This window comes from Balaenoptera acutorostrata, chromosome 20 (assembly GCF_949987535.1).
Source record: "Balaenoptera acutorostrata chromosome 20, mBalAcu1.1, whole genome shotgun sequence".
NCBI lineage: Eukaryota > Metazoa > Chordata > Mammalia > Artiodactyla > Balaenopteridae > Balaenoptera > Balaenoptera acutorostrata.
Genome location: NC_080083.1, coordinates 38104036 through 38127800, shown reverse-complemented (window position 1 = coordinate 38127800; position 23765 = coordinate 38104036). Strand labels below are relative to the sequence as shown.

The 23765-nt window shown below is 39.2% G+C and overlaps 1 protein-coding gene across 2 annotated transcripts in view; it reads left to right on the top strand.

The window, feature by feature from the left end:
• ZNF652 (zinc finger protein 652) overlaps positions 1 to 23765 on the top strand; it is a 69658-nt gene that overhangs the window by 19874 nt on the left and 26019 nt on the right. The window contains exon 2 of one of the 2 annotated variants that reach the window (XM_057535635.1): positions 16843 to 16939. The exons of the other annotated variant lie outside the window; for it this stretch is intronic. The gene's annotated coding sequence lies outside the window, so the exon portion shown is untranslated. The remainder of the gene's footprint in view (positions 1 to 16842; positions 16940 to 23765) is intronic. 2 annotated transcript variants of the gene reach the window in all.

The window sequence follows — 23765 nt, the reverse complement described above, 5'->3', positions numbered from 1 at the left end:
GAAGTATATTTAAAGATGTTACAAGAAAAACCCACATTACTAATTAAAATATTTTCCTCAGCATAAACAGGTGAAGGGGAATTAGTCTTGGTCATATGTCCCCAGGCCTTTAACTGGGCAACCTGCTTGGTCACGTTGGCTTGATTATCTTGATCACTCATTGGATTTGGGTTATGACAAAAGTTATTTAAAAACAAAACAAGTAGGCAAACAAGTATTCAGGTTTTTAACTGATTACATCTATTTATAGCACATATATTGCGAAGAGCTGTGGTTTTCTTTAGATTAAGAAAAGCATCGTGTAAAAATCATCCTCCCCACATAAATGTTTCCTCCACCCACTCATTTGTCTGCAAGCCAGGAGTCTGTTCACTTCCTCTTGGGCTCAGTGCCTTTGCTGTTCGTAGGCTCATTTTTTAGACATTCCAGTGCAGTTAAAATATAAATTCTAAAGTGTGTATTGTTACTAATTAATTTATTTTATACCCTCAAAGTAACTTCTCTGGGGCTTATAGGGAGATACTGTCTTGGAACAGGTTGTTCACTCAGAAATGTGGATGTTTGGGATTTCTGTCTTTCTGAAATATGCATAGTATTCACCGCTCAATATGGAGAACCATGTTTTGGGAAAAAGTAATTAAGAATTCTATGTGGAAAAACCTTTGTATATTTGAACGTCTTCCACCAGCTTTCTCTGCTCAGGTTATTACTGACCAATTACTGAACCAGGGAGCAAATAGTCAAGAGGAATTTTGTGTGATGCTGGGGATTTTTGCGCCTCACAAGCAGATTGTTAAATTGCCACATGTTCTATAGGTTAGCCTTGAGTTAACATTTTAGTGTTATCTCACCAATAACTAACAGCAGCTTATCAATGTGATACATGTATATGTGTGCGTGTTTGTATATGTATGTGTTCGTAAGTACTGTGCTTTTCTTCCCTTAAACTGAACAGTTGAGATGTGTTGTAGCATGAAGATGTATTGACTTTTTTTCCTCCTCTGCTTTACCTGTTATATGGCATTTAATGAAAAAATCTTGCTCGAAAGTTGCAGATCCCTTGAGGGCAACAAACACTACACTCAAAGTGAAACTAGGTTACTGCTTCTGCAACATGCAGTGGTTTGTATCAAAAGCTGTTTTGGTCTTAACTTTGAAATTATCCCCTTTCCTTTGAAGTGGTCATATTTTAATTTGGAGTGGTTTTAAATTTTAGAATTTCCTGAAGTGAACATTAAAATGTTTTAATATTTTTTTACGTGGCTGTGTACACAAGCTTATAAAAGGCTTATCTCCTGACAGCGTATTTCTTCAATAAGACCAAAGGGAAAAAATACTTCAGATTTGAGAATGTATTAAAGACTGATACAATGAGGTATCACCTCACACCAGTTAGAATGGGCATCATCAGAAAATCTACAAACAACAAATGCTGGAGAGGGTGTAGAGAAAAGGGAACCCTCTTGCACTGTTGGTGGGAATGTAAATTGATACAGCCACTATGGAGAACAGTATGGAGGTTCCTTAAAAAACTAAAAATAGAATTACCATATGATCCAGCAATCCCACTACTGGGCATATACCCAGAGAAAACCATAATTCAAAAAGACACATGCACCCCAGTGTTCCTTGCAGCACTATTTACAATATCCAGGTCATGGAAGCAACCTAAATGCCCATCCACAGACAAATGGATAAAGAAGATGTGGTACATATATATAATGGGATATTACTCAGCCATAAAAAGGAACGAAATTGGGTCATTTGTAGAGATGTGGATGGATCTAGAGACTCATACAGAGTGAAGTAAGTCAGAAACAGAAAAACAAATATCATATATTAACGCATATATGTGGAACCTAGAAAAATGGTACAGGTGAACTGGTTTGCAGGGCAGAAATTGAGACATAGATGTAGAGAACAAAGGTATGGACACCAAGGGGGGAAAGTGGTGGTGGGGAGGGTGATGTGATGAATTGGGAGACTGGGATTGACATGTATACACTGATGTGTATAAAATTGATGACTAATAAGAACCTGCTGTATAAAATATATATATATATATATATATATATATATATATATATATATATATAAAAGACAAAGTGTTTTAGGAGGTTATTCCAAACAGTTTTAGGTAGCTATGTTATAGATTTCCTTAGCTTTTAAAATATCTGAGCTTTTATGATTTAGTACTTTGTGTTTTAATATTGGAGTCATCTTTTTAGTATAACCAAGAGAAGATTAGGTACTTTTTATTAACTATTTACTATTACTACTTATTGTGATAAATAATCGTTTTTCTTTTGGTTGATATGTTCTGAAATGAGGTAGAGATTAAGCTTGTGGCTTTATCATACTTTTTAATCTGTATACAATTTTTTAAAGCTTAGTAAACTAACCTACTCTAATAAATTCCAAAATGTTTTCTTGTAATGGGTTCCTTGTGGTAAAAGGTGTTCCTTCCCATCAGCATGTAAACACGCTCAAGTCTCTCCCATCTTTAAAAACCGAATGCAAACCTTTTGTCTATTTGGAGTCCAGTTCCAGCTGCCATTCCTCAGCTGCCATTCCCTCCTTCTCACAGGGTAGGCTGGTTGATTGAGCAGGCCCCACAGCTAGGAGTGGTAGCTCCAGAACTCAGCCCAAGTCTGAGCCCTTAACCATTATACTAATTAACTCAAGACGGCTGTTTTTCCAGGGAGAAGGAGGCTGTGGAAGGACAAGGTGGCCTTTATGTTAAGGAATTATTCAGCCACTAAATTCAGTGGTCATTTTTCTCTGTCTTACTCAATGTTTTAGCAGCATTTGATGCAGCTGAACAGTTCTTCTTTCTTGAAGCTTAATCTCTTGGCTTCTGCGCCTTGCAGTTTAGTGTTTTCATTTTCCCTCAGTGTTAATTTCTTCTTTCTTCCTTGTTGGCTTTTTCTCCTCTGCCCATAGGGTGCCCTAAAGCTTTCTTTTCTCTCTCTATCCGGTCTTCCCAGCCCTCAAATGTAAATTCTTTCTGTATGCTGCTGTCTCCCAAATATACGGGTCCAGTCTTGACTTCTCCCCTGATCTTCTATCCAATTGACTACTTGATGTCTCTGCATAGACATCTAATTTGCATCTCAAACATGACTGTATAAATTAAGATGCTTTGGGCTTCAAATGGTAGAAAATCCAATTCAAAATAATTTGAAAATAAGGAAAATTTATCATAATAAGTAACAAGATGCCTCAGTCTAGGATTGGCTTAAATCTGTGGTTTAGTGACATCATCAAGGACCCACATTCTTTCCACCTTCTGCTCTGCCATCTTGGACTTGTCTGCTTTGTCCTTTAGCCAGTTCTCATCATGGATGCAAGATGGGTACCACAGTTCCAGGCATCATATCCAGACAAGATGACATCCAGCAGAGGGTGGTGGTTAGTGCTTTCTTATGCTCTTTTAAGAGTTTGGAAATCTTTCTCAGAAGCCTTCCAGCTGATTTCACTTAAATCTCTCTGTCCAAAACTTAATAATGGACCCACCTCTAAATCAATCACTGGCAATGGGAATGTGGTCATATAAACAAATTTTATACAATACGGGATGAAATAAGTGTAATAAAGCCAGGAATAGTAGAGTGGAAATACACACAGGAAAAGTGATAGGGGCTGGGGATTTTTAGAAAGAGTTAGTGGTATTTGAACTGAATATTGAGAGATTAGTGAGATTCAGTTGATAGGGAGAGAAATAAGGGCATTCTCGGCTGACGGGGCAGGATTAACAAATGACTGGCATGAGAAGTTATATGGCATGCTCAGGGAATATTGAGTAGACAGACCTTAATAGAGTTTGTGGAGGGAAATGATGTTAGAAAGGTAAAGTGAGGAGTCTAATCTTTTTTTTTTTTTTTTTTTTTGGCTGTGTTGGGTCTTCGTTGCTGCACACGGGCTTCCTCTAGTTGCGGCGAGCGGGGGCTACTCTTCGTTGCGGTGCACGGGCTTCTCATTGTGGTGGCTTCTCTTCTTGTGGGACACGAGCTCTAGGGCACGCAGGCTTCAGTAGTTGTGGTGCGTGGGGTCTAATCTTGAAGGAGGTTTGGACTTAATTTTTTGGTAGTGGTTGTCATTATAAAGGAATGTTAGGAGTATTTAGCAAAAACCTTATCTAGTCACTCTGCAAAAGATAGAACTAGATCTCTGAATTGAGGCTGATTGTCTTAACAGTAATAAAAAAGATGTGCTCTCCCACCTGTATTTTCCTGTTAGATATAGGTATGGAAATTCAAATTGTCTAAATCATCTTTGATATTTTTCTTTATCCTTCACATCTAATGAGAAAACTCTGTTGATTTTCCCCCTTTTTTTTTTTTTTTGACTCTCTCTGCCACTGTTAGTGATGCCCATATCTCTCTTCTGTCCCTACACTGACTGCGTTTATAACCTTATCACCAGCTAACCCCTGGTAAAGTCCCTTTGACTGGGCCTAAGTATACTGTGCTTCTTCACGATAACAGCCTTACTCTCCTCATCCTGTCTTCTCATTTCCTCTCTGCTTCTTCAGATCCCTCCTTCATTCAGGACCTAGCTCAGATCTCATACTCTTCACAAGGCTTTCCATAGCCTGTCCATTCTACATCTTTCTTGCCCTTTTAAATAGTTATATGGCACCTTTTAAAAAAATACCATTTGTTTTATTTGGCAGTTGTGACTTATTTAATAAATTTATTTATATTTTATTCATTTTTGGCTGCATTGGGTCTTCGTTGCTGCGCACAGGCTTTCTCTAGTTGCAGCGAGCGGGGGCTACTCTTTGTTGCGGTGTGCGTGCTTCTCATTGCGGTGGCTTCTCTAGTTGCAGAGCACAGGCTGTAGGCGCACGGGCTATGGTAGTTGTGGCGCGTGGGCTCTAGAGCGCAGGCTCAGTAGTTGTGGCACACAGGCTTAGTTGCTCCGTGGCATGTGGGATCTCCCCAGACCAGGGCTCGAACCCGTGTCCCCTGCACTGGCAGGTGGATTCTTAACCACTGCACCACCAGGGAAGACCCAATTGTAACTTACTTTTTGTGTATAGTTCTTGCTCCCGAAACAAATTTAAGCTTGTGAAGGTTGGGGTCAATACAATAATTATTTGAAGGAATAAATAAATAAATATCTTCTTATATTAGACTCTTGGTACTTTGCATATAGATGATAGTTAAAGCTTGTGAATGAAGAGTAGAGTGCGGTAATTGGACAGAAAACACAGTGCATAAACCCATTTGACCTGTAAACTTTGCCTTTATAATCAGAAAAAAAAAGTTAAAAGCTATATCTCTCTTTAGAGTAAAAAAGGAGATCTGGGCATTCACAAATAGACCCTATGTTTGAGAAGCAGCAATTTTAGTAAAGAGTCCCATCACTTCCAAGACTGTGACACACTGGATATCTAGTGAGGATTCATTAACCATAACTCAGTGTGGTTAGGGTTACAGCCCAGACCCCAGTATCAACCTCTTCTCTATGTTCAGCTGTACTTCCCAAAAGGGATGGAGGACCCATTGGCTCAGTTTGCCACCATCCAGCACAGAACACCTCTGTTGGGTAGAGTTGTGCTCTACACCACCTACAGAGTGATTGGGCACTTTTGCCTTTAATTTTGACACAGTTGTGGCATTGCTACCTGGCTTTGTTTTACTCAGCCTACAGCTTATGTTTTTAAAAAAAAGGACTATTAACAGTAAGGTAGCAATGGGTATGGCAGGTTATCTGAGGCTTCACAGGTTGCTTCTACATCCCATTTGGCATGTTGCCTTAAACGCCTTCTGATCAAGGCAGAGGATTGAATAGAATCATCCAAGGAATGGTGTTATACGTGGTCATCTCTCTCTCTACTCTGAGAAAGTGTGGTAGACCTAGTGTTGTTTTTGGAAAAAGTTACCTATACCATGGTTAAGGCTATGGGCCAGTCCCATTTAGTGTCATGCTTATTTCAAGATTGTAGATAGCATATTCCCTTAACTCAGGCATCCCCATCCTGAGATTAATAAACTAATTTTAGTGTTCAGAAAGTCAAATGGAAATTATGGTAAAAGCTGGAGAGTCTAACCAAGAAGTTATGATAGGCTACTTTTTTATATTTGGTTAGCAAAAAATAAAAAAGTATGACCTAAATGCAATTTCTTAGACACAACTTTTTTTTTTTTTGGCTGTGCCATGCAGCATGTGGGATCCTAGTTCCCGGACCAGGGATCAAACCCGCACCCACTGCATTGTAAGTGTGGAGTGTTAACCACTGGACCACCAGGGAAGTCCCTCTTAGACACAACTTTTAAAAACAGTGCTCCATGGGAACATGGGAGGGGCATAGGAAGAGTGGCGAGGGGAGTATATGATAGCCCTTAATGTTGAAAAGGTTGGGAATATTGTGTGGCAGTAGGTGACCAGATGAGCTAGGCAAGAGAATGGAAAGAAACAGTCAGCAGAAACAGTAAGTGTCACTGGTGGGAGGGAACCCTTTAAGTGTGTAGCTGAGAAAACTGAGGATTCGAAAGGTAAGGTAACCTGCCCAGCAGTATGGAAGAGCCCCGAATAGAGCCAGTCCAAATTCTCTGACGCTCAGCACTGTGGGTAGTTTTGAATTTTCCACTCAGTCTCATTGCATCCCTGCTGTTAGAGCCCAATTCATCACTTATGACCTATCCAGTAAGTCAATAATGTCATTTTTATATAAAATACCTAATTTTCAGATAATCTTTTATTTCAGACCATCTTTGGACTACTAGTGTCCAGATAGCCTATTTCATCTCATTTCATTTGTTTATTTATATTGAGATATAATTTATATACCATATAATTCACCATTTTAAAGTATACAAGTCAGTGTTTTTGGGTGTATTCAGAAAGCTGTGCAACCATCACCAATATCTATTTCCAAAATATTTTCAGCACCCCAAAAGGAAACCTGGAATCTGTTAGCAGTCACTCCCTGCTCCTCCCTAGCCCCAGCTCCTCTCAATCGCTAATTTACTTTCTGTCTTCATGTATTTGCTTATTCTGACCATTTCATGTAAATGCAGTCATACAATGTGTTGTCTTTTGTGTCTGGCTTCTTTGCTTAGCATAATGTTTTCAGGATTCATCCATGCTGTACGTCTCAGTACTTCATTCCTTTTTATGACTGATAGTATTCCATTGTGTGGATATAGGTTTTATGCACGCATTCATCATCAGTTGGTGTATAATTGGATTGTTTCCACTTTTGGGCTATTATGAACAATGCTGCTATGAACATTTACATACAAGTTTTTGTATGAACATATATTTTCAGTTCTCTTGAGAACATACGTAGGAGTGGGATGACGGGTCATGTGGTAACTCTATGTTTGACATTTTGAGGAACTGTCAAACTGTTTTCAAAAGTGACTGTACCAGTTTATATTCCCATCAGTAATGTATGAAGCTTCCAATTTCTCCACATCCTAGCCAACACTTGCTTCTTTCCAGTTTTTTATTATAGCCACCGTAGGAGGTATGAAGTGGTATCTTATTGTGGTTTTGATTTGCATTTTTTTAATGACTAAAGATATTGAGCATCTTTCCCTGTACAAATTGACCATTTGTATATCTTCTTTGGAGAAATGTCTATTCAAGTGTTTTGCCCATTTAAAAATTGGGTTATCTTTTTATTGTTGAGTTGTAAGAGTTCTTTATATATTCTGGATACTAGACCCTTATCAGACCTATGATTTGCAAATATTTTTTCCCATTCTCTGGGTTATCTCTTTACTTTTCTGATAGTGACCTTTGACACCCCAAAGGTTTCTATTTTGATAAAGTTCGGTTTATATTCTTCCTTTGGTTGCTTATGGCCTACTTCAGTTTTTAAACTTTCCCTTCCCCATCTTTTCTTTTCTTTCATCTCCACTGCATCATGTTCACTGTGGAAAAATGCATGCAACAAACTCTAAAATGACATAAATCTCTGCTCTGCTATCCATAATCTATAACTTCTTTAGGAATGATCCTCTCAAGTAGGAAGGAGAAAGGAGCCAACACTGAAAGCCCCCTTTGTACTGGGAACTTTGCCTGTGTTATCAGATTAAATAGGTGTGGGTACTATTATTCTTCTTTTACGCGGGAACACACTGAGATCAAGTGAGATTAATTGGCTTGTCTGAGGTTATACATCTGGTTAATTAGCATATTGGGGTTTATACTAAGATCTTTTATTCTACATTTAATGATGTTACTCAACACAGTTCTTTCATTCAACTGTTAATTCTTTTATGACCATAGATATGCTGGAGAGATTCAGAGAAAAAGATGTAGGAAAGAAGAGCAAAGGAGGTAGAGGAAATTTTAACTTACCAACTTAATCTAAATGTATATTACAAATATAGAAAAGTAAAAGCTGCTGTACGACAGGAGTTCCTAGACTGGGGTTTGGGGATCCTTAGGGGGATCCATGGATGGATTTCTCGAAATGGGCAGACTCCTTGAAATTGCATGTAAATGTTTATGTGTTCATTTTTGTGGGGAGAGAAGATTTGTAGTTTTCCAAAGATTCTTAAAAGTTTAAGAATTACAGCCAAGGAGAAGAAAATACAGACTTAGGAAGGAAAAGGCAAGTTGTATGTTAGCGATTCATCTTTTTCCATTGGATATGTTTTGGGTATGTCATGGTTTGGGTTAAACCTTCCCATAGGGTTTCAAATAATTTGTTTTAGATTAGTTGTTTATACCTGGTTTAAGACTAGTTCAGTTAAACTTTCTTCCAAATGTTAATTTTTGAAGTGTCAAAAATTTTTTATTAATGAGAAAACGGTAACAATATATAAATATATAAATTAAATTCCAACATTTCCTGGTGGTGTTCACACGTTGTAAAATATAACGTATGAATGTAATGAGGGCATCTCTCAGTTATTTTCATTTTCTAAATGAGTTTTTAATTCAAGTTCACAATGATCTAGTCAACTTGATGTATACATAGGCCTCTCACAATGGCTTACATTATAGGTAACCACGATGCGAACATCTGAACCTGCTAAACAGGTCTCAGTTCTAACTTAAAGTGTTACTTTTAAGGAGTTTAAGAAAAGTAAGATTCACAAGGCCTTTTAAGTCTCTGATTTTTCTTAATAAAGCTAATAGGCAGGATATCAACTACTAATGATCAAGGTACTCACATTGATAGCCATTTTGAAAATGGACTAGTGCATTAAATGTGATAATTGCGTTCCATAAAACAACCTTTGGTCAAAGCTAGACTGAGACTTTCTAAGATTATGTATCTTGTCGATATGTTCTTCTGATTGTTTTTAAGGGTGCTGAAAGTGTTCATGTATCCAGGACTTTGTTAGATTTTAATGGGAAAGATAACAATAATACAAAACTCTTACTCTTCTTTTAAAAATAACTCCTTTGTTTAAATTACATCCTCCTGTCTGTAGATGACTTTTGTGAATTGAATTGAATAATGGAAAAATGTTGTAAAAATATGCTGTAATCATCCAGGTCCTGCAGTGTAACCTACTTAGTATTTGATTTCTTCTTTGGCCCTAGGGGGTTATTGTTGAAAGTTAAGGTTGCTTAAGCCACTGTGTGATGAGTAATGCACATTAGTTTTTATTGTCTTATATGGAAATGTGGAGACTGTTGATGCTTGAAGGTAATTAGGTAGTACCTAGGAGAAGTACCTCTCCTTTGTCCTCTCCTACTAGCTTCACTTGCATATTACTGAGGAAACACAATGACAGTCTCATTTAAATGCATATGTGGGGCTTCCCTGATGGCGCAGTGGTTAAGAATCCCCCCCGCCCCCCGCCCCCAATGCAGGGGACACGGGTTTGATCCCTGGTCTGGGAAGATCCCACATGCCGCAGAGCAACTAAGCCCGTGTGCCACAACTACTGAAGCCCACACGCCTAGAGCCCGTGCTCTGCAACAAGAGAAGCCACCGCAATGAGAAGCCCGCGCACCGCAAAGAAGAGTAGCTCACGCTCTCCGCAACTAGAGAGAGCCCGCGCACAGCAACGAAGACCCAACGCAGCCAAAAATAAATAAATAAATTTATAATAAATAAAAAAATGCATATGTGAAAAACTGCAGTGAAATTTTATTTTTACAAGAGGTTTGTCTAAAGTTGGACGTGACAGGCATTTCTCAATTTCATTTCTTACAGATAACGGATTAAATGGACTGCTTAAAAATAATTATTTGACATTAAATTTTGGTAGATGAGATTGCACTAAAACTAGTTATATTTTTCAACTATATAAAATATAGGCATCTGAGAACACTTCATGATGTTTATCTAAAATATGGTCCAATGATATATGTCATTTGAGGTTTTGTTTATTGTAAAGTTGACTTTTATATGTTGGTTTTGGTAGCTTTTCTAGTGCATCCCAGGTCAATTCTGTGAGCACCTTTAGAAAGTAAGCATTTAATAAATGTTTAACAAATGTATGATAAATGTGCTTTACTTATGTAATCTAAAGTATCATATAAATGCATATAACTGTCACCACTACCATATGTGTTTCGTAGATCAGAGGGTAGTATTTACCAAGTTTTTCAGTTTTGCAGTTTGTTTTCTTGGCTCCCGCTTTTCAGATTGGCAGACTGAGGCATAGGTTGGTAAAATTTAAGGGTTGACAGTACCAAAATTTAGGTTAAAAATGAACCCCGGGACTTCCCTGTTGGTGCAGTGGTTAAGGATCCGCCTACCAATGCAGGGGACACGGGTTCGATCCCTGGTCTGGGAAGATCCCACATGCCTCAGAGCCGCTAAGCCCGTGCACTTTAGGGCCTGCATGCTGCAACTACTGAAGCTGGCGCGCCTAGAGCCCGTGCTCCGCAACAAGAGACGCCACCACAATGAGAAGCCCGCGCACCGAAAAGAAGAGTAGTTCCCACTCCCCGCAACTAGAAAAAGCCCGCGCGCAACAAAGACCCAACACAGCCAAAAAAAATGAACCCTAATTATCGATCCCATCATTAAGCCTGTATGGTCACACATTCTTTACCATAATAATATGGATTGTTTTATATAAAAGAACAAGATCTTAATCTCCCTCACCTGTTTCTCTCCTCCCCCTCCCCCCCGGCTCCCCACCCCTCTGGCAACCACCTGTTTCTTCTCTGTATCTGTGACTCTGTTTCTGGTTTGTCGTTTGCTTACTTGTTTTGTTTTTTAGATTCCACATATAAGTGAAATCATACAGTATCTGACTTATTTTACTTAGCATAATACCGTCTAGATCCCTCCATATTGTCACAAATGGCAAGATCTCATTCTTTTTCATGGCTGAGTAATTGTGTGTGTGTGTGTGTGTGTGTGTGTGTGTGTGTGTAAATATATACGTATGCATACACACCGTATCTTCTTTATCTATTCATCTTTTTTTTTTGGCCACACCGCATGGCATGCGGGATCTTAGTTCCCGAGAAGGGATTGGACCTGTGCCCCCTGCCATGGAAGCGCAGAGTCTTAACCACTGGACCGCCAGGGAAGTTCCTCCATTCATCTGTTGATGGGCACTTAGGTTGCTTACATTTCTTGGTTATTGTAAATAATGCTACATTGAACATAGGAGTTTTCTTTGGATATATACCCAGGAGTGGAATTGCTGGATCGAATGGTAGTTCTATTTTTAATTATTTGAGGAATCTCCATACTGTTTTCCATAGTGGCTGCTCTTACAGATTGTTTTTAAGGAAAAGACAGGACATGGTGAGATTTCATTATATTAGGCCTACTGAAAGTAGAACCTACTGTATTATCACAAAAAAAAAATTAAGGTTTTAGTGTGGCCATGAGTCTTACACTCAGTTTAATTACTACGTAGGGAAATTAATTATTTCATAAGGAATGCATTCTTGTAGAGAACATTTTAGAATTACAGTTTGGATATTTTAAATTTTATTTTAGTCAGTACTAATATAGGATTTAGTGTAAAATCGTTTATGCTTTTATTTTGTTTTTATCCTAATTCCTGGTATTATTTTCCTACTCCTATTTTTTTCTACTTCAATTTCTTTACTTATTTTAAGTTTATTCTATTTTGCTTAATTGTATATCTGTTTTATCATATATATGTCTCAAAGATATACTTAAATATAGGTCTACAGTTGTTTGCTGTCATGTAATTTGACCCCTAAAACACAACTCTAATTATATTAGTTCCTTCCTTAAAAACCTTTGATGCTCTATCTTGTCATCCATATTAACTACAAACTCTTCAGTCCAGCCTTCAAGGTTGGCCACAATATGGCAATAACTCACCTATTGGGACTTCCCTGGTGGCTCAGTGGTTGGGAGTCCGCCTGCCAATGCAGGGGACACAGGTTCGAGCCCTGGTCTGGGAAGATCCCACATGCCACGTAGCAACTAAGCCCGTGCGCCACAACTGCTGAGCCTGCGCTCTAGAGCCCATGAGCCACAGCTATTGAGCTCGCGTGCTGCATCTAGTGAAGCCCACGCGCCTAGAGCCTATGCTCCGCAATAGGAGAGGCCATGGCAATGAGAAGCCCGCGCACCACAACAAAGAGTAGCCCCCGCTCGCCGCAACTAGAGAAAGCCTGCACGCAGCAACGAAGATCCCAACACAGCCAAAAATAAATAAATAAATAAATTTATTTTTAAAAAATAATAATAACTCACTTATCTTGCCACCTCTCCCTTCCTCAAGCCCTATATTCTAGCAAAACTAAACAGCTTACACGGTCTCTTGTTTAAGAATATTCTTAATATTAAGAATTCTTAATATTCTTAATATTAATTTAAGAATATACCTCACTATTACCCCATTCTAATTTCACTTTACTAGAAATGACTTTTTCTGCCTTCATTTCTGCCAGTCTAAAACCTGCCTGCCCTTCAAGTTTTCCTGAAATGTACTGTCCTTCACAAAACTTTTACTGATTTTCCCACCTGCATGCAGTGTCTCTTCCAAACTTTCAGATTTCTAGTTGTTTTTTTTTTTCACTCATAGTAAGCACATAGTTAGTAGTTCTTAAATAATTACCTGACCATCCAAAGACTTTGAGATTAGTTGTTATTTGACAAATGTATCACTGACATAGTTTCCTAATGAGAAAAAAATGAGTAGCCTTCGGCAAAAGCAGGAAAGCTTTGACTAAAGTATCAGACCATTGCATTGCTGTCACAGACCCAAATGTCATCCTGTCCATGCTTCCTAGTGGATCTTTTTTTCTTTTTTTTTTTTGAAAGAACTTTGCTGATAGGCATTTATCTTTCCCTCCTTGATCCTTTCCATTTCTTGGTGGTTTTAGTTTTGGCCTGATCGTCATAGGTAGTTGTATGCTTTAGAAACCTCTCCATTCAGCAGGACCAGGGTCTGGCAGTACATGGGTGGTTTGAGCTTTGGAAACAGGTCAGGGGCCATGGCTCTGAAGGAGTGGAATAAGCAGAGGTACCAGACTGATACACCTTACCAGGTTGCCTTTTCAACTTGCAAAGACTCGTCCAAAATAGGGTCTTTTTAACATACAAGGAGGACGCATAGGTACATATTTTAATAGAAAAAAAATTAAATTTGTTGAAATTAACTACTAAAACTTCTCAGGGAACAAAATTGTTTTCCTTTTAAAACTAATAAACACTCTTGAAGACTGCATAAACTTCTTTTGTAGTCCACTTGGGGAAAAAATGGCATTGAAAAAAAGCACATTCTGAAAGCTGTACTTTACTATCTGTATATATGCTGTCATATTTTCTAACTTTTTTTAAAAAAACTGTAGTTTCTTCCCAGTAGCTGGTCCAGCTTTTACAGTACTAGGACTGACTGCTTCTCAGATGGTGAGCCCCTGACACACACACCACGTTTTCCCCCAAGTTGTGTACACTGATTATAGCAAGACGCTAAGGAATGACCCACTTCATTTTGGAATTTATTTTATGCCACTTCAGACAATTATCTTTAAGAACAGATGAACTTGTGTCGTTTTAATACCATAGAGAGATGAATTTAAGCAGCTTTAAATATCATTGAGGGTTATTTCTTATTTGCCTCTTCTGTCTACCTTCAGGTTCTCAGAGCTCAATACATTCACTTAGAGAGTCTTCTAAAAAACTAAGATGATTTGTAATAAGTAAGTTAGAACTGAGGATACGCATGAAGAGCTGGATAATGGAACACGGAAGGTTCTGATTTCCCTAATGTGGTTTTGGTATTGTAAAGGTTACTCTGTTGTGCCCTTAGGAGATATTTTAAGTTTTCTGGAAAGAGAATAAAGAAAGATTATCACCCAAAACTCAGACAAGGGAAAGGTGCCAAAACCAAATGAAGAAAGTAAAATGTGGGCAGAATGCCCATATGTGTCTCAAAGTGAACAATTAGACTGTGTCTTCTGTCGTGACAGTGTGATTTATTGGCGTTTCTATGAGCCTTCCTGATTTTAATAGTGGTGAGATGTCACTTTCAGGTTCATATGGGGGGACTTCCCTGGCGGTCCCGAGTCCAGCTTAAGACTCTGCTCTTCCACTGCATGTTCATATGGTAATCCTATATATGTGTACATCATTTAAAATCATATAAAGCAAAAAAGGGCGGATTTCCAGGTGGTCCAGTGGTTAGGACTCAGTGCTCTCACTGCCGGGGCCCGGGTTCAGTCCCTGGTCGGGGAACTAAGATCCCCCAAGCCACGCAGCGTGGTGCCCCTCCCCGCAAAAAAAAAAAAAAAAATAGAATAAAGCACTTTAATTCTAATTTTTTAAAGAAGGAAAAGTCTTATTTTCTAACTTATTAAGTAGAGAATTCCCATGTGAATTGATCCCTTCGTCTGTCTGATTTTTTTTTTTTTTTTTTTTTATAAATTTATTTATTTTATTTATTTATTTTTGGCTGTGTTGGGTCTTCGTTGCTGTGTGCGGGCTTTCTCTAGTTGCGGCGAGCGGGGGCTACTCTTCATTGCGGTGCGCAGGCTTCTCATTGCGGTGGCTTCTCTTATTGTGGAGCACGGGCTCTAGGCGCATGGGCTTCAGTAGTTGTGGCACTTGGGCTCAGTAGTTGTGGCTCACAGGCTCTAGAGCGCAGGCTCAGTAGTTGTGGCGCACGAGCCCAGTTGCTCCGCGGCATGTGGGATCCTCCCGGACCAGGGCTCGAACCCGTGTCCCCTGCATTGGCAGGCGGACTCTCAACCACTGCGCCACCAGGGAAGCCCCGTCTGTCTGATTTTTAAACTTTTCACCTAGCAATTCTGTCTCTGCTGTCCAGCTTAAGACTGAGACCATTGATATATGTAATACATATACATATTCATAAAGAACTGCATTAGCTAGATTATGCTGCAGCAACAAACCACCTCCCAGTCTAGGTGGCTTAAACAATGAAGGATTTGTTTCTCACTGCATGGCCATGATAGATCAGCAGGGGAGCTCTGCTCGTGTCACTCAGTGATCCAGGCAGATGGAACAACCACCTTCTTGTACACTATTGGTCACCATGCTAAGAGGGAAATGAAGTCTGAAGGGTCTCTCACTAGCTCAGAAGTGACTCACATTGCTTATTTCACAACATGATGGCCAGATCTAGTCATGTAGTCCCATGTAACTAGGCAAGGCCAGGAAGCACAACACTGCCTGTGCCAGGGAGACAGCTGAAAATATATGATAAACAGCACTATTCTTTTGGTCACCAGATAGTCGATCTACTCTCTCTCACAGGCAAAATACACTCACTTCCTCCCCAGGTAGGGAACCCCAAGGTCCTATCAAATCATGGCATCAGGCTTGAAGTCCAGGACCTCTGAGTGATGCAAGGATGTGATGACTGGTGGTCTATTCGTGAGGAGATGGTGCACATAGTAGCCTCTACATCAGGCCCAGATGTTGCTCTTTTTGATTCATAGACTTATGAAAGAAGTTGACAAATGATTGGCTGCCCTCACATACAATATACAGTGGTGACCAGCGGCAGGATGATAAAAATAAACACTCCCATTTGAAAGGGGGAAGAACAGGAGACATATAGCAGTCAATGGACTGCAGCAAATTCTGCAGTTCCTCCGAGCAGTCATTGAGAGGACCCCTCCAGGGATGGGGAATGTTCTTGAAGAGACCCTGACTTGGCTCCTTAGCTCACTTGTCTGTTCTTTCTTTGCTCCCCTAGCTCCAGCTTATTGGACCTCCTCCTCCTCCTTTTTTCCCTCTTATGTTCCTTGGCTGTATCCCAAATGGACAATGAGGAATATACCCCTTTAAGGGGATGAACAGCTTTCTTAGTCCACTTCCTGCCATAGATGCTTGAGAACCCAAAGATCATTTTAAGAAGGCTTGAATAGTCATAGGCTCTCAAGCCCAGGCTGGTGGTCGTTTTGGCAGTATAACTCTCAGAAACTTAGTTGGATTTTTACTTATTTGTTTCCAGTCAGCTCCATGTGCCCTAGCCACGTCCACAATTCTTTTCTAACCATACTTCATAGATTTGCTGCATAACTCTGCCTTATTGGTCTCATACTTCTTCCTTGACTTAATTTTGAATACAGGTATTTCTGCCATAATGCCATATATGCTTTCCTGAATTCTGCAGAATTGCACACTAAAATAAACAGGGCTTATGGGAAAAACAGGATTGGGCAGACCACTCAAAAGCTGTGGAACACTGTAACCAGTGCACTGATAAAAGCAAAATTAATTAAAATAAAAACAGTAGCATATTAAATCTCCAGTGGCATATGCACTCAGCATCAGTCGGTTGGAGCTTTACAGACTAAATCCCCTGGGTGCTTGTTTCCTCCTCTGAGATTTTGGGGTCTTGAAGACATTTACATATAATAGAGACTAATTTCATTACAGTAAAAATTTGATCTATGGTATGGTGTATGCTTCAGCAATCAAAAACTTTCTTTCTTTTTTAAACACAGGAGGAAAAACATATACCCTCAACTTCATCAGATATAAAGTGGAAAGTGCAGTGGTTCATGAAGCAGCTGAACCAGCCACAACTTGCATTAAAGGAAGGTACAGAAGTGGGATGTTTAGCTTTTTTCTTAGTGTTTTCATATATTGCTAAAGCTTTCTTTTTGATTTGGGAAAGCTTTCTCCTGATCAAACAGGAAAATTTTGTATAAACCAACAAGACTTCTGTGTTATATTGACATCATTTCCCTATTTACTAATAGCATTTGAACTAATTTACATCAAAGGAACGTGCTTTGTAGCAAAACAGACTAAGAGACTGCTTTGGTGAGAGAACCTCTCTTTAGTCTCTTTTTAGAAAAGCTATTTTATTCAGCACTACCTTAATCAGTTGGGAGGTTTTATCAGTGGTTGTGAAGGCCAAAACTTTCACTTGATCCTTGCCTCAAGACTGAATTCTGATCAGCATTTGTAGCTCAGAGACCTTCTCAGTTGTGTGTTAAGCACTTGCTTCTTCTAACCCTAGAAATCACTGACCTTCTGGACTCCTTTTTTCATGATTGGAAACTGACTGATTCTTTTCTGAATTCATCCTTTTCAAATAATAATGTGTCAAATACAGCCAAGAGTAACCAACACACTCTCTTAATAGTCCATTTTCCCACTAGAGCTATAAGTTTTTATGGCATATTAACTCTCTTCACCACTGTGCAATATGAGCTGCTCTCCTTTTAGCCTCTGATAACTTTTTCCTTGCCTCCTTCTACCCAGCTCCTAAGCCTTCACCATATACTTTAGGTTTTTTGGTGAGGCAGCACCACACTTCTGGATTCCACCTGTATCAGCTAGGAGAGGCCAGGTTATGCTGCAGTAGTAAACAACACAAGATCTCAGTGGCTTTGTAGTGGGAAGCAGCAGCATAGCACAGGGAGATCAGCTCGGTGCTTTTTGACCACCTAGAGGGGTGGGATAGGGAGGGTGAGAGGGAGGTTCAAGAGGGAGGAGATATGGGGATATATGTATGCATATGGCTGATTCACTTTGTTGTACAACAGAAACTAACACCTAACACAGCATTGTGAAGCAATTATACTCCAGTAAAGATGTATTTAAAAAAAAAAAAAAAGATCTCAGTGGCTTTGAAAACATGCTCTCCTTCAAATTAAATTAAAAAAAAAAAATTTTAAAGATCCACAGCATTATGCATATCCTGTGGGTCATTTTGTTACTTAGTGTCCCAGGTTGATAGCAGTCATAACGGTCATCACCTTAAGGATTGCTGGTCCCTGTCTCAGAGGGAAGAGAGGTCTGGAGGGTCTCATATTGCTCTTCCATGTATCACTTCTACTCAGCTGTACTGGCTGGAAATAGTCACACAGCCCCACCCAACTACAGGGGAGGGGGCAGGGTCAGAAAGTGCAGGTCTGTCATGTGCCCAGAAGGCCGAGGGTCAGGGGTATTTCGGAAGAACAAATTGACCACTACCACAGAGGATATCCTTTCATTTATTTTTCTTTGTCTTCACGATTTTGTTTTATTCCTATCTTTTTCTGGTTAATTGAATTTTACTGTCTCTCCTCCCTTGCTTAATTTGAGATAATTAATGTGGGTAAATTTATTTACTGGTACTTATAGTAGTTTACATTATTTCCACGGGTCAGAAGTTTGGGCAATACAAAATAAAGCTACTATGATTTTCCTACTTAAAATGCAAGGTACAAAACTGATGCAAAAAGGTATGTGGTTACAGGAATAATTGAGTTTTAATTATTTTGGAATGTCATTTGTCATAGTAGAAATAGACCATGAGCTTTGGAGTCAGGCAGGCCTGGAGTCAAACATTGCTTCTGTCATTTAATAGATAGGTGATCTTAGACAAATAATTTGACCTCTCAGAGGCATAATTTCCTCTTTTATAAATACAAAAAAGTATAAATATATCTATTCAGATGTCAAGTAAAACATGGTGGCATTTATCACCATTTCTTCCTGAAATTCTACTAAAATGAAAGTAAAATAATTTTTTATGATTAATTAATTGATTGATTTGGCCACACCGTGCGGCTTGTGTGATCTTAGTTCCCCAACCAGAGATTGAAGCTAGGCCCTCAGCAGTGAAAGCACAGAGTCCTAACCATCGGACTGCCAAGGAATTCCCTAAATAATTTTTTTAAAAGAATAAATCCATAAGGAGAGAAAATGGAAGAGAGACAATAGCAGAGGAATGATAGAAATCGTTGTGAATTATGTATTATAATCATAATAGTGTAAGCAATAATACTGTAAGCAATAATGTTAAATAATAATTTATTATAATAATTTTATTATTAAAATTATTATTTTACTAATAAGATAATATTATTTATTTTAATAATAATAATATTTATATTTTATTTATATTTTAATATATTTTATATTTTATTATATATTTATATTTTATATATTATATTTTAATATATTTTATTTATATTTATAACTTATTAATAATAATATTTGATAATATTATTTATTAATAATAATAAAAGCAATAATAGTGTAAGCAATACTGACTTAACAAAAAAGTGATACAACTATATGGGGAGGACGAAGGGAGAGTTGGGAGCAATAAGGTAAGAAAACTATAGTGGGAGACAAGTGGTACTATCTAAAATTGAAAAAATAAAAAAAGTCAAGAAATAGAAATATAATCACAGGGACTTCCATGGTGGTCCAGTGGGTAAGACTCGGCATTTTCACTGCTGAGGGCCCAGGTTCAGTCCCTGGTCAGGGAACTAAGATCCCACGTGCCATGCGGCATGGCCAGAAAAAAAAAGGAAATATAATCAAATTGTTTAGAAATATGAAAGTAAATACAAGGGGAAGGGGATTAGGAACCAAGATGGCGGAGTAGAAGGATGTGCTCTCACTCCCTCTTGCGAGAACACCAGAATCACAACTAGCTGCTGGACAGTCATTGACAGGAAGACACTGGAACTCACCAAAAAAGATACCCCACATCCAAAGACAAAGGAGAAGCCACAATGAGACGGTAGGAGGGGTGCAGTCACAGTTAAATCAAATCCCATAACTGCTGGGTGGGTGACTCACAGACTGGAGAACACTTATACCACAGAAGTCCACCCACTGGAGTGAAGGTTCTGAGCCCCACGTCAGAGTTCCCAACCTGGGGGTCCGGCAACGGGAGAAGGAATTCCTAGAGAATCAGACTTTGAAGGCTAGTGGGATTTGATTGCAGGACTTTGACAGGACTGGGGGAAACAGAGACTCCACTCTTGGAGGGCACACACAAAATAGTGTGTGCATCAGGACCCAGGGGAAGGAGCAGTGACCCCAGGGGGGACTGAACCAGACCTACCTGCTAGTGTTGGAGGGTCTCCTGCAGAGGCGGGGGGTTGGCTGTGGCTCACCGTGGGGACAAGGACACTGGCAGCAGAAGTTCTGGGAAGTACTCCTTGGCGTGAGCCCTCCCAGAGTCCGCCAGTAGCCCCACCAAAGAGCCCAGGTAGGCTCCAGTGTTGGGTTGCCTCAGGCCAGACAACCAACAGGGAGGGAACCCAGCCCCACCCATCAGCAGTCAAGCAGATTAAAGTTTTACTGAGCTCTGCCCACCAGAGCAACAGTCAGCTCTACCCACCACCAGTCCCTCCCATCAGGAAACTTGCACAAGCCTCTTAGATAGCCTCATCCACCAGAGGGCAGACAGCAGAGGCAAGAAGAACTACAATCCTGCAGCCTGTGGAACAAAAACCACATTCACAGAAAGATAGACAAGATGAAAAGGCAAAGGGCTATGTACCAGATGAAGGAACAAGATAAAACCCCAGAAAAACAACTAAATGAAGTGGAGATAGGCAACCTTCCAGAAAAAGAACTCAGAATAATAGTGAAGATGATCCAGGACCTCGGAAAAAGAATGGAGGCAAAGATCGAGAAGATGCAAGAAACGTTTAACAAAGACATAGAAGAATTAAAGAACAAACAAACAGAGATGAACAATACAATAACTGAAATGAAAAATACGCTAGAAGGAATCAATAACGGAGTAACTGAGGCAGAAGAACGGATAAGTGACCTGGAAGACAGAATGGTGGAATTCACTGCTGCGGAACAGAATAAAGAAAAAAGAATGAAAAGAAATGAAGGCAGCCTGAGAGACCTCTGGGACAACATTAAAAGCAAGAACATTCGCATTATAGGGGTCCCAGAAGGAGAAGAGAGAGAGAAAGGACCCGAGAAAATATTTGAAGAGATTATAGTCGAAAACTTCCCTAACATGGGAAAGGAAATAGCCACCCAAGTCCAGGAAGTGCAGAGAGTCCCATACAGGATAAACCCTGGGAGAAACACGCCGAGACACATAGTAATCAAAAACTGGCAAAAATTAAAGACAAAGAAAAATTATTGAAAGCAGCAAGGGAAAAACGACAAATAACATACAAGGGAACTCCCATAATGTTAGCAGCTGATTTCTCAGCAGAAACTCTACAAGCCAGAAGGGAGTGGCATGATATACTTAAAGTGATGAAAGGGAAGAACCTACAACCAAGATTACTCTACCTGGCAAGGATCTCATTCAGATTCAATGGAGAAATCAAAAGCTTTACAGACATGCAAAAGCTAAGAGAATTCAGCACCACCAAACCAGCTGTACAACAAATGCTAAGGGAACTTCTCTAAGTGGGAAACACAAGAGAAGAAAAGGACCTACAAAAACAAACACGAAGCAATTAAGAAAATGGTCATAGGAACATACATATGGATAATTACCTTAAACGTGAATGGATTAAATGCTCCAACCAAAAGACACAGGCTTGCTGAATGGATACAAAAACAAGACCCATATATATGCTGTCTACAAGAGACCCACTTCAGACCTAGGGACACATACAGACTGAAAGTGAGGGGATGAAAAAAGATATTCCATGCAAATGGAAATCAAAGCTGGAGTAGCAATACTCATATCAGATAAAATAGACTTCAAAATAAAGAATGTTACAAGAGACAAAGAAGGACACTACATAATGATCAAGGGATCAATCCAAGAAGAAGACGTAACAATTACATATGCACCCAACATAGGAGCACCTCAATACATAAGGCAACTGCTAACAGCTATAAAAGAGGAAATCGACAGTAACACAGTAATAGTGGGGGACTTTAACACCTCACTTACACCAATGGACAGATCATCCAAAATGAAAATAAATAAGGAAACAGGGGCTTTAAATGACACAATAGACCAGATAGATTTAATTGATATTTATAGGACATTCCATCCAAAAACAGCAGATTACACGTTCTTCTCAAGTGCGCACGGAACATTCTCCAGGATAGATCACATCTGGGGTCACAAATCAAGCCACAGTAAATTTAAGAAAATTGAAATCATATCAAGCATCTTTTCTGACCACAACGCTATGAGATTAGAAATGAATTACAGGGGGAAAAAAACGTAAAAAACACAAACACATGGAGGCTAAACAATATGTTACTAAATAACCAAGAGATCACTGAAGAAATCAAAGAGGAAATCAGAAAATACCTAGAGACAAATGACAATGAACACACGACGACCCAAAACCTATGGGATGCAGCAAAAGCAGTTCTAAGAGGGAAGTTTATAGCTATACAAGCCTACCTCAAGAAACAAGAAAAATCTCAAATAAACAATCTAACCTTACACCTAAAGGAACTAGAGAAAGAAGAACAAACAAAACCCAAAGTTAGCAGAAGGAAAGAAATCATAAAGATCAGAGCAGAAATAAATGAAATAGAAACAAAGAAAACAATAGCAAAGATCAATAAAACTAAAATCTGGTTCTTTGAGAAGATAAACAAAATTGATAAACCATTAGCCAGACTCATCAAGAAAAAGAGGGAGAGGACTCAAATCAATAAAATTAGAAATGAAAAAGGAGAAGTTACAACAGACACCACAGAAATACAAAGCATCCTAAGAGACTACTACAAGCAACTCTATGCCAATAAAATGGACAACCTGGAAGAAGTGGACAAATTCTTAGAAAGGTATAACCTTCCAAGACTGAACCAGGAAGAAATAGAAAATATGAACAGACCAATCACAAGTAATGAAATTGAAACTGTGATTTAAAATCTTCCAACAAACAAAAGTCCAGGACCAGATGGCTTCACAGGTGAATTCTATCAAACATTTAGAGAAGAGCTAACACCCATCCTTCTCAAACTCTTCCAAAAAATTGCAGAGGAAGGAACACTCCCAAACTCATTCTATGAGGCCACCATCACCCTGATACCAAAACCAGACAAAGATACTACAAAAAAAAAAAAAAATTACAGACCAATATCACTGATGAATATAGATGCCGAAATCCTCAACAAAATACTAGCAAACAGAATCCAACAACACATTAAAAGGATCATACACCATGATCAAGTGGGATTTATCCCAGGGATGCAAGGATTCTTCAATATACGCAAATCAATCTGATAAACCATATTAACAAATTGAAGAATAAAAACCGTATAATCATCTCAATGGATGCAGAAAAAGCTTTTGACAAAATTCAACACCGATTTATGATAAAAACTCTCCAGAAAGTGGGCATAGAGGGAACCTACCTCAACATAATAAAGGCCATATATGACAAACCCACAGCAAGCATCATTCTCAATGGTGAAAAACTGAAAGCATTTCCTCTAAGATCAGGAACAAGACAAGGATGTCCACTCTCACCACTATTATTCAACGTAGTTTTGGGGCTTCCCTGGTGGTGCAGTGGTTAAGAGTCCGCCTGCCAATGCAGGGGACACGGGTTCAAGCCCTGGTCCGGGAAGATCCCACATGCTGCGGAGCAGCTAAGCCCGTGCGCCACAACTACTGAGCCTGCACTCTAGAGCCTGCGAGCCACAACTACTGAGCCCACACGCTGCAACTACTGAAGCCCGC